At 46.7% G+C, this 15,037-nt stretch overlaps 1 long non-coding RNA gene across 1 annotated transcript; it reads right to left on the bottom strand.

Annotated features, from left to right (window-relative positions):
* Nucleotides 1-10,929: 10,929 nt before the first annotated feature.
* LOC310666740 lies at nucleotides 10,930-14,609 on the bottom strand. Its single transcript, XR_014505992.1, has 3 exons — nucleotides 14,514-14,609; nucleotides 14,100-14,359; nucleotides 10,930-10,968 (listed from the first exon to the last, which is right to left on the bottom strand). It is a non-coding gene; the product is annotated as an uncharacterized lncRNA (long non-coding RNA).
* Nucleotides 14,610-15,037: the final 428 nt, after the last annotated feature.

Here is a 15,037-nt window from a genome sequence, read left to right as displayed (position 1 = left end):
ATTGGCACTGGCCACTTGGTTTTTGCCTACCTCTTGGCAATCGTCACAACTTTGTTAGGGCTGCGGTTAGGCATTGTTTGACCTTGTGTGGAGGAGGGGAGGTGTGGCCATCACCTGCCCCTCCATACTTAAGGGTATTCCGTTAAAGGAATCCGGGGGTGTTGATCTAGTCCGAAGCCCAGCTGGGGGCTAGGGCCTTGACACGACCCCAACGGGAAAACCAGGGGGAGCTTGAGTTGGTTCGCATCAACAGGGCTCCCCCTACCGGTGGCTTACCCTTACCGGACTTCCTGCGCAGCAGGCAGGAGTCAGATATAGTCGGGTTCAATCAATGCCTAAGCCAATACCGCTCACATTCTGTAATTCAATAAAGTTGTGGCCAAATTTGCCCAGGAACGTAAACCTAATATCTGTGTCCTGGTGTGAGTTATTTCCCAATGAGGGGGTGGCTGAGAGCCAGTGTGGTGTAGTGGTTAAGAGCGGTAGTCTCATAATCTGGGGAACCGGGTTCACTTCCCGCTCCTCCACATGCAGCTGCTGGGTGGCCTTGGGCCAATTACACTTCTCTCAGCCCCACTCACCTCACAGAGTGTTTGTTGTGGGGGAGGAAGGGAAAGGAGAATGTTAGCCGCTTTGAGATTCCTTAAAGGGAGTGAAAGACGGGATATCAAATCCAAACTCTTCTTCTTCTTCTTCTTCTTCTTCTTCTTCTTCTTCTTCTTCTTCTTCTGGCTGTGGGGTCTCAACATGCAATAATAATAATAAGAAACACTCTTCAAAAGCAGTGCAGAACAACCATCAAATCACTAGTCATTCAGGAAGGCATCAGACAGCTGCACAGCCTTGTATTCAGAGTTGCCTGCTGGTGCCCTGTGAGACAGTAAGAGGTTTTTGTCTCAGTTCCCCATAGAGATGGATCACAGTGGTACGCTCCTGGCCTGCCATCCCATGTACTGCAGTAATAATTGGCCTCGTCTTCGGCTTGAACTCCAGTGATCACTAGATTCCAGAGGTTCTTGGAGGAATCAGGGGAGACACTGAATCTCTCTGGGACCCCAGAGCCCCTGCCGTGGTCACTACTGCTGTGATAATGATAGAGAAAGCTTGGGGTACCCATTTTCTGCTGATACCATCTCACCCTCTCGCTGCTGATTTTTAAATTGCTGCTCACAGCACATGGCAGCTTCACTGTTGATCCCAGGGATACGGACATTGAGGCTGGTTGAGTCACGACAATAACCTGAGACTCTGAACCTGCAAGAAAATAATAGGGAATGTTACTGACCACTGGAGATGGACTCATCGGTCACTTTTCTTTCTGCCTTTCTTTTCTTAAATTCAGATCTCCACATTTCCACAGCCATTTCCTATTTAAGAAAATATATTGTGAAAACAATTACCTGTTGTGTGTGTGTGTAATCTTTGCAAAAATTCAATTCACCACCATTTTAATTTCTCTCGATATGAACATTTTTGTACATGGTTTTGCCTAACATGGACAAATACATGATGCATTTTTTTCATGTTATTTTTGTCAATATTTTGATATACAGTTCTCCCAAATATATGCAGCTTGGTACATGTGTTCTTTGGCTGCGGAACTGCGTTGCACAAATCAGAGAAGCGTGCCTTTCAAAGGATAGCTGTCTATCGGTTTGAGAAGTGTCAGTTAGGTAGTTCGTCATTACAAAACAAACAAAACTGAATTTCTCTCCTTTTCCAACCTGACCACCTGAGTGAGAACTGATACAACTCTGTCTCGCTGAAGTAACCTCACCTGAGAGAAGTGTCTCCAGGAACAAAACCACAGGAACCCAGAACATTGCAGCAAGGACAGCCATGACTTGCTTCTCATCCTGCTATCTCATCATCTCTTCTCTTATATCTCTCACTTGGAGGCAAATTCCTGGACCTGTATGCAAATATCTCTAGCTGCTTTTGGCTTTCTCTGTCACAAGGACTGTGAGAAGTCCTAGAAGGCCATCAAGCTCATGAACTTTCAGGTGGCAGAGGAACCAATCCCCAGGGCAGGTTGCCAGGAACGGATAAGACAAGGAAAACTCCTTATCATCTGCTTTTTATTCAATATTTACAGAGAGAGGGAATGTAGCCTCTTGGAATAATGGTGTTGCCCCAAGTGAATCTCCCCTCCCCTTCTTCATTCGCCATCTCTTCTACGGGTGGCACTGAGAGCCCTTTGCTTCTGAGTCCTTTGCTCTCCTACTTTTAAGGCTCGCCGGGTTCTGGGAGATGGTGGGTCTGGAATGCTTTCTAGTGATAACATGTCAACCAGCTGCTCAGGCTCTGCTTCCCCTTCATCTTCTCCCATTATTTCCCAACTTTCCCCCGCATCTGCCTCTGAGCTGTGACCTCCTTCAAACCCCTGCTGTAATTCTGAACTGTCTTCTTCTTCTCTGGAAGGGTCAGGCTGGGGAGGTGGTCTCCACCATTCCTCCACTGCCCAGTCCCTGACAGGAACTGGTCTTAGAGTAGACAGAGCTCTTCTATGCTCTTCCTCCACAGCGACACCAATGCTTCTGAATAACATTTGCAGGAAGCCATCAACAACCTCCATAATACCACCAGAAGAAGATCCCTCCATTTATTTTAGTGCTGCTGCTTCTGTACCTTTCACAGCAAGCTCACGGCAGGTGAAGTCAGGCATGGAGAGACACAGATAGAAAATGATACACCTGGCTGCTGTTGGAGGCATGGGGAAAAACCACCCATAAAACTTTGCATCTACCTGGAAGCAACCGACTTTAGCTGTTAAAATCTTTTCCTTGCTTCCCAGGACATGAGGTTGGGCAGAAAATTTAGAAGATATGTCAAGGGATATGTTCCTCTATGCAAGATGCAACTCACGTCCTAACAGATGCTTCTTTTGTAAATTAAGGTAGCAAATGAGCCTAAATGGCTCTTCCAGATCATCTATGGAGCACATCTTAATCTGCATGCAGGATGCTTATGATGAGATTAGACAATGCCCAGCCAGCCCCCACCTGTCGGCCTTCCTGCTTCCATCCAGCCCAGGGGGTGGTGATGATTCTGAGCACAGACGTGATGGAGGGCTGGGTTGAGAGGTCCAGGGTCCTGCTCTGCAGGAGGAGGGGGGTCTTCAAATGTGTTCTTTCTGTCTTACAAGTTTGAGGAAGAAGAAGTTGGATTTGATAGCAACTGCAGGCACAAAGTCTATTTTTTTCATGCCACCCCAATCTCCAAGGGGTGGGAGGTTTGAGGGGTTCCAGGCATTTTCCAGGGTTCATCGTTCCTTTTGGAATGAGGCCCATTGGAGATTGTGGTGTCTTTATGATATGGGTTCATTATACATATATATATATATATATATATATATATGTTGGGTTCTGTACTCCTGTACAGAAAGACAGGACTACGCAGCATCTCTAGAAATACATACTCTACATATATATATATATATATATATATATATATATATATATATATATATACACTCTCTCTCTCTCACTCACACACACACATACAGAACTTGAGTGTGTACTACTACGAATAATAATAATAATAATAATACTGCTCAGAAAATGAGAAGAACATTATAATAGGCTCAATGAAGACCCAACCTAGCAGTCAGCAGGTGGCATTTCATAGAATCATAGAATCATAGAGTTGGAAGAGACCACAAGGGCCATCGAGTCCAACCCCCTGCCAAGCAGGAAACACCATCAGAGCACTCCTGACATATGGTTGTCAAGCCTCTGCTTAAAGACCTCCAAAGAAGGAGACTCCACCACACTCCTTGGCAGCAAATTCCACTGTCAAACAGCTCTTACTGTCAGGAAGTTCTTCCTAATGTTTAGGTGGAATCTTTTTTCTTGTAGTTTGGATCCATTGCTCCGTGTCCGCTTCTCTGGAGCAGCAGAAAACAACCTTTCTCCCTCCTCTATGTGACATCCTTTTATATATTTGAACATGGCTATCATATCCCCCCTTAACCTCCTCTTCTCCAGGCTAAACATGCCCAGCTCCCTTAGCCGTTCCTCATAAGGCATTGTTTCCAGGCCTTTGACCATTTTGGTTGCCCTCCTTTGGACACGTTCCAGTTTGTCAGTGTCCTTCTTGAACTGTGGTGCCCAGAACTGGACACAGTACTCCAGGTGAGGTCTGACCAGAGCAGAATACAGTGGCACTATAACTTCCCTTGATCTAGATGCTATACTCCTATTGATGCAGCCCAGAATTTCATTGGCTTTTTTAGCTGCCGCGTCACACTGTTGGCTCATGTCAAGTTTGTGGTCAACCAAGACTCCTAGATCCTTTTCACATGTACTGCTCTCAAGCCAGGTGTCACCCATCTTGTATTTGTGCCTCTCATTTTTTTTGCCCAAGTGCAATACTTTACATTTCTCCCTGTTAAAATTCATCTTGTTTGTTTTGGCCCAGTTCTCTAATCTGTCAAGGTCGTTTTGAAGTGTGATCCTGTCCTCTGGGGTGTTAGCCACCCCTCCCAGTTTGGTGTCATCTGCAAATTTGATCAGGATGCCCTTGAGTCCATCATCCAAGTCGTTGATAAAGATGTTGAATAAGACCGGGCCCAAGACAGAACCCTGTGGCACCCCACTAGTCACTCTTCTCCAGGATGAAGAGGAACCATTGATGAGCACCCTTTGGGTCCGGTCAGTCAGCCAGTTACAAATCCACTGAGTGGTAGCATAGTCAAGACCGCATTTTACCAGCTTCTTTACAAGAATATCATGGGGCACCTTGTCAAATGCCTTGCTGAAATCAAGGTAGGCTACATTTCTCTTATAGCTCACCATTCCTAAAAGAGACTTCCATCTGGAATGATATGAAGTCTGCCGCCTGACTATCCCAAAGCAGCTCTTTCATCCATTGGGAAGGGCTGACTTGAGGGTGTGCTGGGCTGGCAGCTCCAAGGTCCTGCTGTGAGGAAGGAGGTGTGACTGCAGAGTTTTCTGTCTCTTCTGTTTCCATCCAGAGTAGGAGGGACTTGACAACAGATGTAGACACAGATTAGATGATGTTTGTTTTTGGTATGCCCATCTCACTGCTCTTTGGTGGAAGAGGAAAGGTTTTTGTCACACTTCCCCATCAGTTTGCATCACTGTGGAACGCTTTAACACTGCTATACCATCTGCCACAGTAATAAAAGGTCTCGTCTCCAGCCTGGACGTTGGTGATGGTTAAATAGCCAATGTTCCCAGAGCGGGAAGCAGTGAATCGATCCGGGATCCCTTCTCCCCTGCTGCTACTCTCATGCATCACAAATCGAGGGGCCTGCCCTGATCTCTGTTGATACCAGCGAATACGGTCGCCTGTATCACTAGTTGTACAGGACATTTTAACCGTTTGACCCGGCGCCGCAGACTCAGAGGCAGGCTGAGTGCAAATTGGCTGAGAGTTGACACCTGTTTTAAAACAAATTGGGAAAAGGGAACATTTTCAGTGTTCTCAAATAAAAAAATATGATAAATGCAGTTAGCTTTTGGTTGGCCAATGGACCATGAGATCTTCTCCACAGCTTTACCTGAGCAGTAAATAAAAAGAGGAAGGAGAAAGAGAAAGGAAGACATGATGGTGAGCTCTCCAGAGGAGTTTGAACTTCTGAAGGAAACTTCCTCACTCCTCTCTTAAACCCCCCAGAGCTGAAGAGCTGCCCCTTCATGCAAATATCTTCTTTGATCATCGATTGCCTCTATTGGGATTTGGAAATCCTGCAGAGCATCATAGGCCATTCAGTCCAAGGGCCCATGGGCAGATTTTGCATAAATGAGATTTCTCAAAGCAGCAAGACTGGCCCTTAGTTCAGACAGTGTCTTATGAGACAGCCATGAAGGAACTCTTTGCAGCAAGACATCTATCAGGAAGGGTCCTGGGAACAGTGTTTTTTATAGTGTGGTTTTTATTGTGTGGAATATCTCACTTGGGACCATTCCTAACATGGGCTGGTTAGACAGATGACTGTGTAGGAACAAATAGAGCTCATAATTCCTAAAATGTCTTAGAAAGTTCAGTCTGTCTTCGTATTTTTACTTTTTATCTTTTAAAGTAATGTTGTGAATTCTTCTTCATTTTCTTTTCTTTTCTTATCTTTTTGTTACTTACTTAGAGGCTTTTTTAATACAATCAAGTAGTGTAGAAATATTATGAAATGAATCAGTGAAACAAATGATTGAGAAGTTCAAAAGAGGGAAAGAACACCCACTCCTCAGGGCTGCACAAACCGAGGTGGACACTCTGGGCAGCCTAGTCTATGTCCTCCTGCACAGAATGGGCCGATTGGTCCACCTGCTCTTTGCATGCTTCTATTGCTCTTGCTGGCAGGGGCTGATGGGAGTTGGAGTCCAACAACATTTGAAAGGCCAGAGTTTCCCTATCCCCACTGTACAGAATTATTAAGCTTTAAATTCTTGCTTAAACTTATTGAAGAAAACATTCATTCTCGGTTATTTCAAATGGCACAGTCTCTGCTGCCACCTTCTGACATATGAGGAGCAGAGATGGTGATGAAAAGACACGCAGCCTGCAACAGTGACAATAACAGTACAGTGGTACCTCAGGTTAAGTACTTAATTTGTTCCGGATGTCCGTTCTTATCCTGAAACTGTTCTTAACCTGAAGCACCACTTTAGCTAATGGGGCCTCCTGCTGCTGCTGCGCCGCCGGAGCATGATTTCTGTTCTCATCCTGAAGCAAAGTTCTTAGCCTGAAGCACTATTTCTGGGTTAGCGGAGTCTGTAACCTGAAACGTATGTAACCTGAAGCGTATGTAACCTGAGGTACCACTGTATCACTGAGATCTGGCTGGGAGAGCAGAAATGGTGGACTTTGGGCTCCCAGATTTCAGCAGCACTTTGTGCGATGCTAAACTTAGGCACATGCCCCCACCTCTCATGCTCCCTTCCAGAGCATTGGTGTGGGACCCCCTATAGCACAGCGCCCAATTCGACTAAACCAATTGAACCACCTCTGAGAGCAGAGTGCAGTTGGTCTCACCCAGCTGGGCCAATCTGGATACTAGGTGCAGTATCAGGGCAGACCTGAGGATCAGGGAGCCTACGGTAGAGAGGTAAAATATCCCTTCGTTGCACCTTTGCCTCTGGCCCCGCCCACCAGTAACGTGGGTCCCATGGAACGTTGCCAGGTGGGGAATGTGACTCTGGGGCTGATTGTCTGTCAACATTCCCTCCAACATTTCTCCAATGAGAACAGAGAAGTCCTATCCTTTAATAATAATTTTACTATTTATACCCTGCCCATCTGACTGCGTTGCAACTCTGGCTGTCTTCCAACATATATAAAAGCATAATAAAACAGTAAACATTAAAAGCTTTTCCATACATGGCTGCCTTTTGATGGTTTGGGAGTCGAATAACTCCATACCCTATGCAGGGCTATCTTCAGATGGGGGTGAAATAACTCCATACCCTCCAACATTTCTCCTATGGACATAGGGATGTCCTGAGGAAAAGGAGGACTTTCTGGAATCAAATCAGAAAGGGCTTCTGTAAATCCAGGACTGTCCCTTCAAAATAGAGACACTTGGAAAAGCATGTCAAAGTCCAAGTAGATAAATAGGTACCACTCCGGCGGGAAGGTAAACGGCGTTTCCGTGCGCTGCTCTGGTCTGCCAGAAGCGGCTTAGTCACGCTGGCCACATGACCCGGAAGCTGTACACCGGCTCCCTTGGCCAATAAAGCGAGATGAGCGCCGCAACCCCAGAGTCGGCCATGACTGGACCTAATGGTCAGGGGTCCCTTTACCTTTACTTTATGGCCGATCATGGCCAGTAAAGCAAATCTACCCATGACTTGAAAACAGCTGCAAGCACAAAGCATAGGAAGTTATTTTTAACTTCACATCTTTTATATTTTATATTCACATCTCACTGCTCTTTGGTGGAAGAAGAAAGGTTTTTGTCACACTTCCCCATCAGTTTGTATTACTGTGGGATGTGGGACCATACCATCTGCCACAGTAATAAACAGCCTCATCTTCAGCCTGGAAGTTGGTGATGGTTAAATAGCCAATGTTCCCTGAGCGAGAAGCGGTGAATCGATCCGGGATCCCTTCTCCCCTGCTGCTACCATCATACTGCACAAAGCGAGGGGCCTGTCCTGGTCTCTGTTGATACCAATGAATGTAGTTGCTGCCGCGGCTACTGGAAGTACAGGTGAGTTTGACCGTTTGTCCCAGGGTCACTGATTCAGAGGCAGGCTGAGTCGGATCTGAAGAGACACCTTTGCAGGGGTAAGGAACAACAGAAAAAACAAAGATGAGAACCTCGATTCATTTTCAGCATTCACAAATACCCACAAAGCACTATGTTTCTGGGATGGATTCAAATATCTTTGGCTTGGCCTCTTTAACAAGAGATCACCTTCACAGCCTTACCTGAGCAGTAAACGAAAATAGCAAGGATGAATTGAGGGAGGGCCATGGTGAGATCTCCAGGGGAGTTTGCCTCTCTGAGTGGATCTTGCCCTCTCCTCTCTTAAATTTCCCAGATCTGAAGGCTTTCCCCTTCATGCAAATATGTTCTGTGGATAACCAAACGCCACTCCTAGAGCGTCATGTTCCTGTAAAGTATTGCGGGACAGTCAAACAGAGGAGAATAGGACAGATTTTCTTTTTAAAAATATATATGAAAAAATGAAAAATAGGAGTGGGTTAGTGATGGGAGTGAGTCAGCAGTAAATCACCAGTCAGGAAAGATGGAAAATGTTGCTTAGTTACAAAAGGTAAAGGTTTTAAGCTATTGGTGAGAAAAAATGCTAGTTTCAGACTCTGTTCAGGTCTGGGGGAGGGGGGGAAGAGGCTGGCTAAAGCCATGGACTGAGCAGGGCACCTGCCAATGGTAGGAGAGACCAGAGGAAAAAGTGGGTGGAGCAATGGCTCTAAATTTTACTTCTGTCTACTGCAGAAATGTCTTCACACCCCTCTTTCCATCCTCCTTCCAGACAAGCAAAAGGCATCATCAAAGTTTAGGAACACCTTGGAGAAAGGCCCAAACGTATCTGGCCATTCGCCATGCTGACTGGGGCTGATGGGGGTCCAACCATTTCTGTCAGGCCACTGTTTCTCCTCACCTGCTGTATTAAGGCTCACATTACTGTGTTGCAGAACATATTGGGACAGAGAACATTTCCAATGAGACGCTCTCTGCAGCCTGCTTCTAAGGAGCAGAGATTGTGTACACAAGGCCCTCGACCTTCAACAGGGACAAGATCCAAGGGAAATTCCCAAGCGGTAGGGATGGTGACAGCAGCTTCCTACTGTCCGGGAAAGTATGATTTGGGAAATAGCATCTCTGCCATCAAGGGTGCCACCTTGCCCCTGCGATTGACAGGCCCAGGGCTGCACAAACTCAGTTCTGACGTCACCTTCAAATGCCATGGCATGTGCTGGTATGTTGTGTGCATGCCCCACAGCTTGCAAAAGTGACGCAAGCATGCCCCACGGTGGGTGCGCACATCCGCTGGGGTTCTTTGTGGGGCCTGACCCCTCCTTGACAATATATTTTAGGCGGCCCACTCCCCAATTGGCATGCCTGTCTGTAATATTTCACATCTCCTAAAAAGGGTCTAAATGGATATAAACTCACAAGCCTTTCCAAAACGACAACTTGGATCAAAATGGAAGGGCACCGCTCCGTTTCCCCTGCTTATTTCCCCAGGGAAAACCTGCGATTTACTGCTGAATGGCAGCATATGGTAGTCGGACTTTCCACGGATTGCTGGTTGTTCCAATTTAGGGGTGAAGAGCAGGTTTTCCAGGGGAAAGGAGCAGGGCAAAGGCAAAACCAGTCAGACTCATGTCTAGAATCATGGGGAAAGCATAAAAGTCCTTGTAGCTGCAGTACCAGCAGTACTGCAGGGGGGACTTCAAATTTGCTATTTTTCTCTTATAAGTTCTATGCGGAAGAAGCTAGACTTGACACCAACTGCAGGCACAAAGCCTATTTTTGCAAGCCACCCCAAACTTCAAGTGGTGGGAGGTTCCAGTGGTTCCAAGTGTTTCCCAGGGTTCGTCTTTCCATTCGTAATGAGGCCCATTGGAGATTGTGGTGTCTTTATGATATGTATTTTATATACACATATATACAACCTGAAGGAATGCGGGTGGCGCTGTGCGTTAAACCACAGTGCCTAGGACTTGCCGATCAGGAGGTCGGCGGTTCGAATCCCAGCAACAGAGTGAGCTCCTGTTGCTCAGTCCCTGCTCCTCCCAACCTGGCAGTTTGAAAGCACTCAGTGCAAGCAAATAAATAGTCCCACTCCGGCAGGAAGGTAAACGGCGTTTCCGTGTGCTGCTCTGGTTCGCCAGAAGCGGCTCAGTCATGCTGGCCACATGACCTGGAAGCTGTACACCGGCTCCCTCGTCCAATAAAGCGAGATGAGTGCCGCAACCCCAGAGTCAGCCACGACTGGACCTAATGGTCAGGGGTCCCTTTACCTTTATATATAACCTGAGCCTGTAATAATAGTAATCATAATGATAATGCTTAGTAAATAATAATGATATTATAATATGCTCAGTGAAGACCAACCTAGCAATCCACAGGTGACATTTATGCTATAGCTCATAATTCCTAAAACAGACTCCTATTTTGCAATGATATGAAGTCTACAGCCTGACTTTCCCAAAGTAGCTCTTTCATCCACAAGGAAGTGCTGACTTGAGGGTGTGCTGGGCTGGCAGCTCCAAGGTCCTTCGGTGAGGAAGGAGGTGGGACTGCAGAGTTTTCTGTCTCTTCTGCTTCCATCCAGAGTAGGATGGACTTGACAACAGATGTAGACACAGATTAGATGAAGTTCATGTAGACACAGATTACATGAAATTTGTTTTCAGTATTCACATCTCACTGCCCTTTGGTGGAAGAGGAAAGGTTTTTGTCTCAGTTCCCCATCAGTTTGCATCACTGTGGAACGCACTAGCACTGCTATACCATCTGCAACAGTAATAAACAGCCTCGTCTCCAGACTGGACCTTGGTGATGGTTAAATAGCCATTGTTCCCAGAGCGAGAAGCCGTGAATCGATCCGGGATCCCTTCTCCCCTGCTGCCACCCTCACGTTGCACAAATCGAGGGGCCTGCCCTGATCTCTGTTGATACCAGCCAATGTAGGCACTAGTATCACTAGTTGTACAGGAGAGTTTAATGGTTTGACCCGGTGACACAGACTCAGAGGCAGGTTGAGTGCAAATTGACTGGCAGGCGACACCTGTTTAAAAAATATGGAGAAAAGGGAACATTTTTAGTGCTCTCAAATAAATAAAAATGATAAATGCAGTTAGCTTTTGGTTGGCCAATGGAACATGAGATCTTCTCCACAGCTTTACCTGAGCAGTAAATAAAAAGAGCAAAGAGAAAGAGAAATGAAGACATGATGGTGAGCTCTCCAGAGGAGTTTGAACTTCTGAAGGAAACTTCCTCACTCCTCTCTTAAATCCCCCAGAACTGAAGAGCTGCCCATTCATGCAAATATCTTCTGTGATCATCAGTTGCCTCTATTGGGGTTTGGAGATCCTGCAGAGCATTATGGGACATTCCATCAAAGAGCCCAAGGGCAGATTTGCATAAAGGAGATTATTCAAAGCAGCAGGACTGGCCCATAGTTCAGCCAGGATGTCATGAGTGAGATGTCTTTCAGGAAGGGTCCTGGGAACACTGTTTTTTATAGAGTGGAACATCTCACTTGGGAACAATCCTAGCCTGGGCTGGAGAGACAGAGGACTGTGTAGGAATGAAATAAGTTCATAATTCTCAGAATGTCTTACCAAGTTCAGTCTGTCTTTGTATCTTAACTTTATATACTTTAAAGAAAGGTTGTGAATTTTTCTTGTTTTGTCTTATCTTTTTCTAACATGGACAACCTAGGACAGCCAGGGTTTGAATACCCCCACTGTCCAAAACTATTAAGCTTTGAACTGTTGCATAAGCTTAGTGAAGAAAACATTCATTCTCAGTATTTCTCATAGCACAGTCTCTGCTGCCACCTTCTGACATATGAGGAGCAGAGATTGTGATTAAAAGGCACGCAGCCAGCAAGAGTGACAAGAACGGTATCTCTGAGACCTTCTTGGGAGGGCAGAAATGGCAGTCTTTGGGCTCCCGGAATTCAGCAGCGCCTTGTGCGATGCTAAAATTGGACACATGCTCCCACGTCTCATGCCCCATTCTACAGCATTGGTGTGGCACCCCCTGTCACACGGTTTCCAATTTGGCCAAACCAGATGAACCACCTCTGAAAGCAGAGGGGAGTTGGTCTCACCCAGCTGAGTCCACTTGGTTACTCGGTGTAGGATCAGGGCAGACATGAGGGTCAGGGAGCAGGAGTTTTTGTATCCTACAGACATTCTCTCTCCCTCTCTCTCTTTCTCTCTCTCTCTCTCTCCCTCCCTCTCTCCCCTGACTCTCTGTCCAGTTGAAGGGGGCGGGCATTGGATCTGGAGCTCCTGAGGTGCCACAACTAAGAAACGCAATGGAAGACGAGAGGCAGGGAGAATGCCGGATTTTTGCATCACACAGGACGTCACTAGAAAGCGCACTCTTTCTCTTCCTCTCTGATTTCCTGGGCAATTAGCCAGAAGCCGTTGACAACACTGGAAGCAGCTCATCAATATGCAACAAGGTGAGGAGCCTCAAGCTCGGAGAGCAATGTGTCTGCGAGTGACTCTATCTGGCCCTCTAGGCCAGTGGTGTAGCATGGGTTGCAGCGGCCAGGGTGAAGAGCGGGGGTGGGTGGGAGGGAAACGGACAAAGTACGCATGCACATTCACCTGCCTGATGGCCTCTGCATCACCCAGGAGATTGCAGCCAAAGAGACAAGAATGTCGCACCATTGTCTGGAGAGCTCAGCTTCACATGGAGAACCTGTTTTCAAGCAAGCACAGTGAAGGAAGTATGGAGCTGTATTGCAGCAGCACCAAGTGTATAATTTTTGTGGCTCTAACAACTTTGTGTGTGGGAAAAGCACCCCATTCCCACACACACACTTTGCCACTGCTCTAGGCAACACCCACTCTCCTCTAGCCCCACCTTCCACTGGCTCTGTTTGCACCCGAAGGGTTTCTGCCTGGCAGGGATGTGCCCTTGTATTCCGCTGGTGCCTCTCATTTTGTGGATGGGGGATAGTGAGTGTTGGGGGGACTAGCCTAGAGTAGGGAGGTAAAATATCCGTTCATGGCACCTTTGCCTCTGGCCCCACCCACCTGTGACATGGGACCTGTGGAAACTTACCAGGTGGGGAATATGACTTTCAGGCAGATGCCTGTCAAGGTACCCACCAACATTTCTCCAATGAAAATGGGGACCTCCTATCCCATAATAATAAATTAACTCTTTATACCCTGCCCATCTGACTGCAGTGCCACTCTGTGTGGCTTCCAACATATATAAAAGCATAATAAAACATTAAACATTAAAAACTTGGCTATACATGGCTGCCTTCAAATGGCTTGTGGGATCAATAACTCCATACCTGCCAACATTTCTCAGATGGAATTTGGGAGCATCTAAGGAAAAGTGGGACTTTCCAGGATCAAATCAGAAACCAGGACAGCTTTTGTAGATTCAGGACTGACCCTGGAAAATAGGGACACTTGGAAGGTCTGGCAATCAGATTCTCCACAGATTGCTGGTTGTTCCAATTTAGGATTGAAGAGCAGGTTTTCCAGGGGAAAGCAGCGGGGCCAAGGCAAAACCAGCCAGACTAATGCCTAGAAAGCAGGGGCAAAACATAAAAGTCCTTGTAGCTGTGCTTTCTAGGAATGGGACAAGCAGAAATGTGGACAAGCCCTAGGAATCTGCAAGAAGCCTGGCACTCCAGGTGCGGACGGGATTGAGGGCTGGGTTGGGAGGTCCAGGGTCGTGCTCTGCAGGAGGAGGGGGGACTGCAAATGTGTTATGTCTCTTCTAGTTCCATCCAGAGTAGGATTGACTTGACAACAGATGTAGACACAGATTACATGAAGTTGGTTTTCAGTATTCACATCTCACTGCCCTTTGGTGGAAGAGGAAAGGTTTTTGTCTCAGTTCCCCATCAGTTTGCATCACTGTGCAACTTGCCAGTATACCATCTGCAACAGTAATAAACAGCCTCATCTCCAGCCTGGATGTTGGTGATGGTTAAATAGCCAATGGTCCCTGAGCGGGAAGCAGTAAATCGATCGGGGATCCCTTCTCCCCTGCTGCTGCAACTCTCACAGTGGACATAGCGAGGGGCCTGTCCTGGCCTCTGTTGATACCCAAAAACATTGTTGCCGCTGCTGTCACTGGTAGTACAGGAGAGTTTGACCATTTGACCGAGGGACACCGATTGTGAGGCAGGCTGAATCGCGTCTGACTGTGAAGAGACACCTTTGCAGGGGGAAGCAATAACAGAAAAAGCAAAGATGAGGACCTAGATTAATTTTCAGCATTCTCAAATACCCAAAAAGCATTATGTTTCTTGGACAGATTCAAATATCTTTGGCTTGGCCTCTGTAACAAGAAATCACCTCCACAGCCTTACCTGAGCAGTAAAGGAAAATAGCAAGGATGAACTGAGAGAGGGCCATGGTGAGATCTCCAGGGGAGTCTGACTTTCTGAGTGGATCTTGCCCTCTCCTCTCTTAAATCTCCCAGAGCTCAAGGCTTTCCCCTTCATGCAAATGTGCTCTGTGCAGAGCTGTGCCTCGGTGATATTGTGCCCCTGGCAGAACCATCCAGATTGCACCCCCTAGCCACAGACAAATTACCGGTAGCTCTTCTTTCCGCCTCTCCTCCAAACCCCACCCCCTCCACCTATTCAATTCTTCCTCTATTTAAAACCTTTTCTTATGAGGCAGTATCAATATATTTTATTTATAGACATATTTATGCATATATTTTAGCTGATTCTGCGCCCCCTCCTCACCTGCAACCCTGGCAGGGGCCCACCTCACCACCTCCTAGCTACAGCCCTGGTTCTGTGGATATCCAATCGCCTCTCCTAGAGCTTCATGTTCCTGCAAAGCATTGTGGGACATTCAAACAGAGGAGAATAGGACGGATTTT

Source organism: Podarcis tiliguerta (assembly GCF_965153285.1).
Source record: "Podarcis tiliguerta genome assembly, chromosome: 16".
Taxonomy (NCBI): Eukaryota; Metazoa; Chordata; class Lepidosauria; order Squamata; family Lacertidae; genus Podarcis; species Podarcis tiliguerta.
Note: the sequence above shows the minus strand (reverse complement) of the source record. Positions and strands in the feature narration are given on the sequence as shown.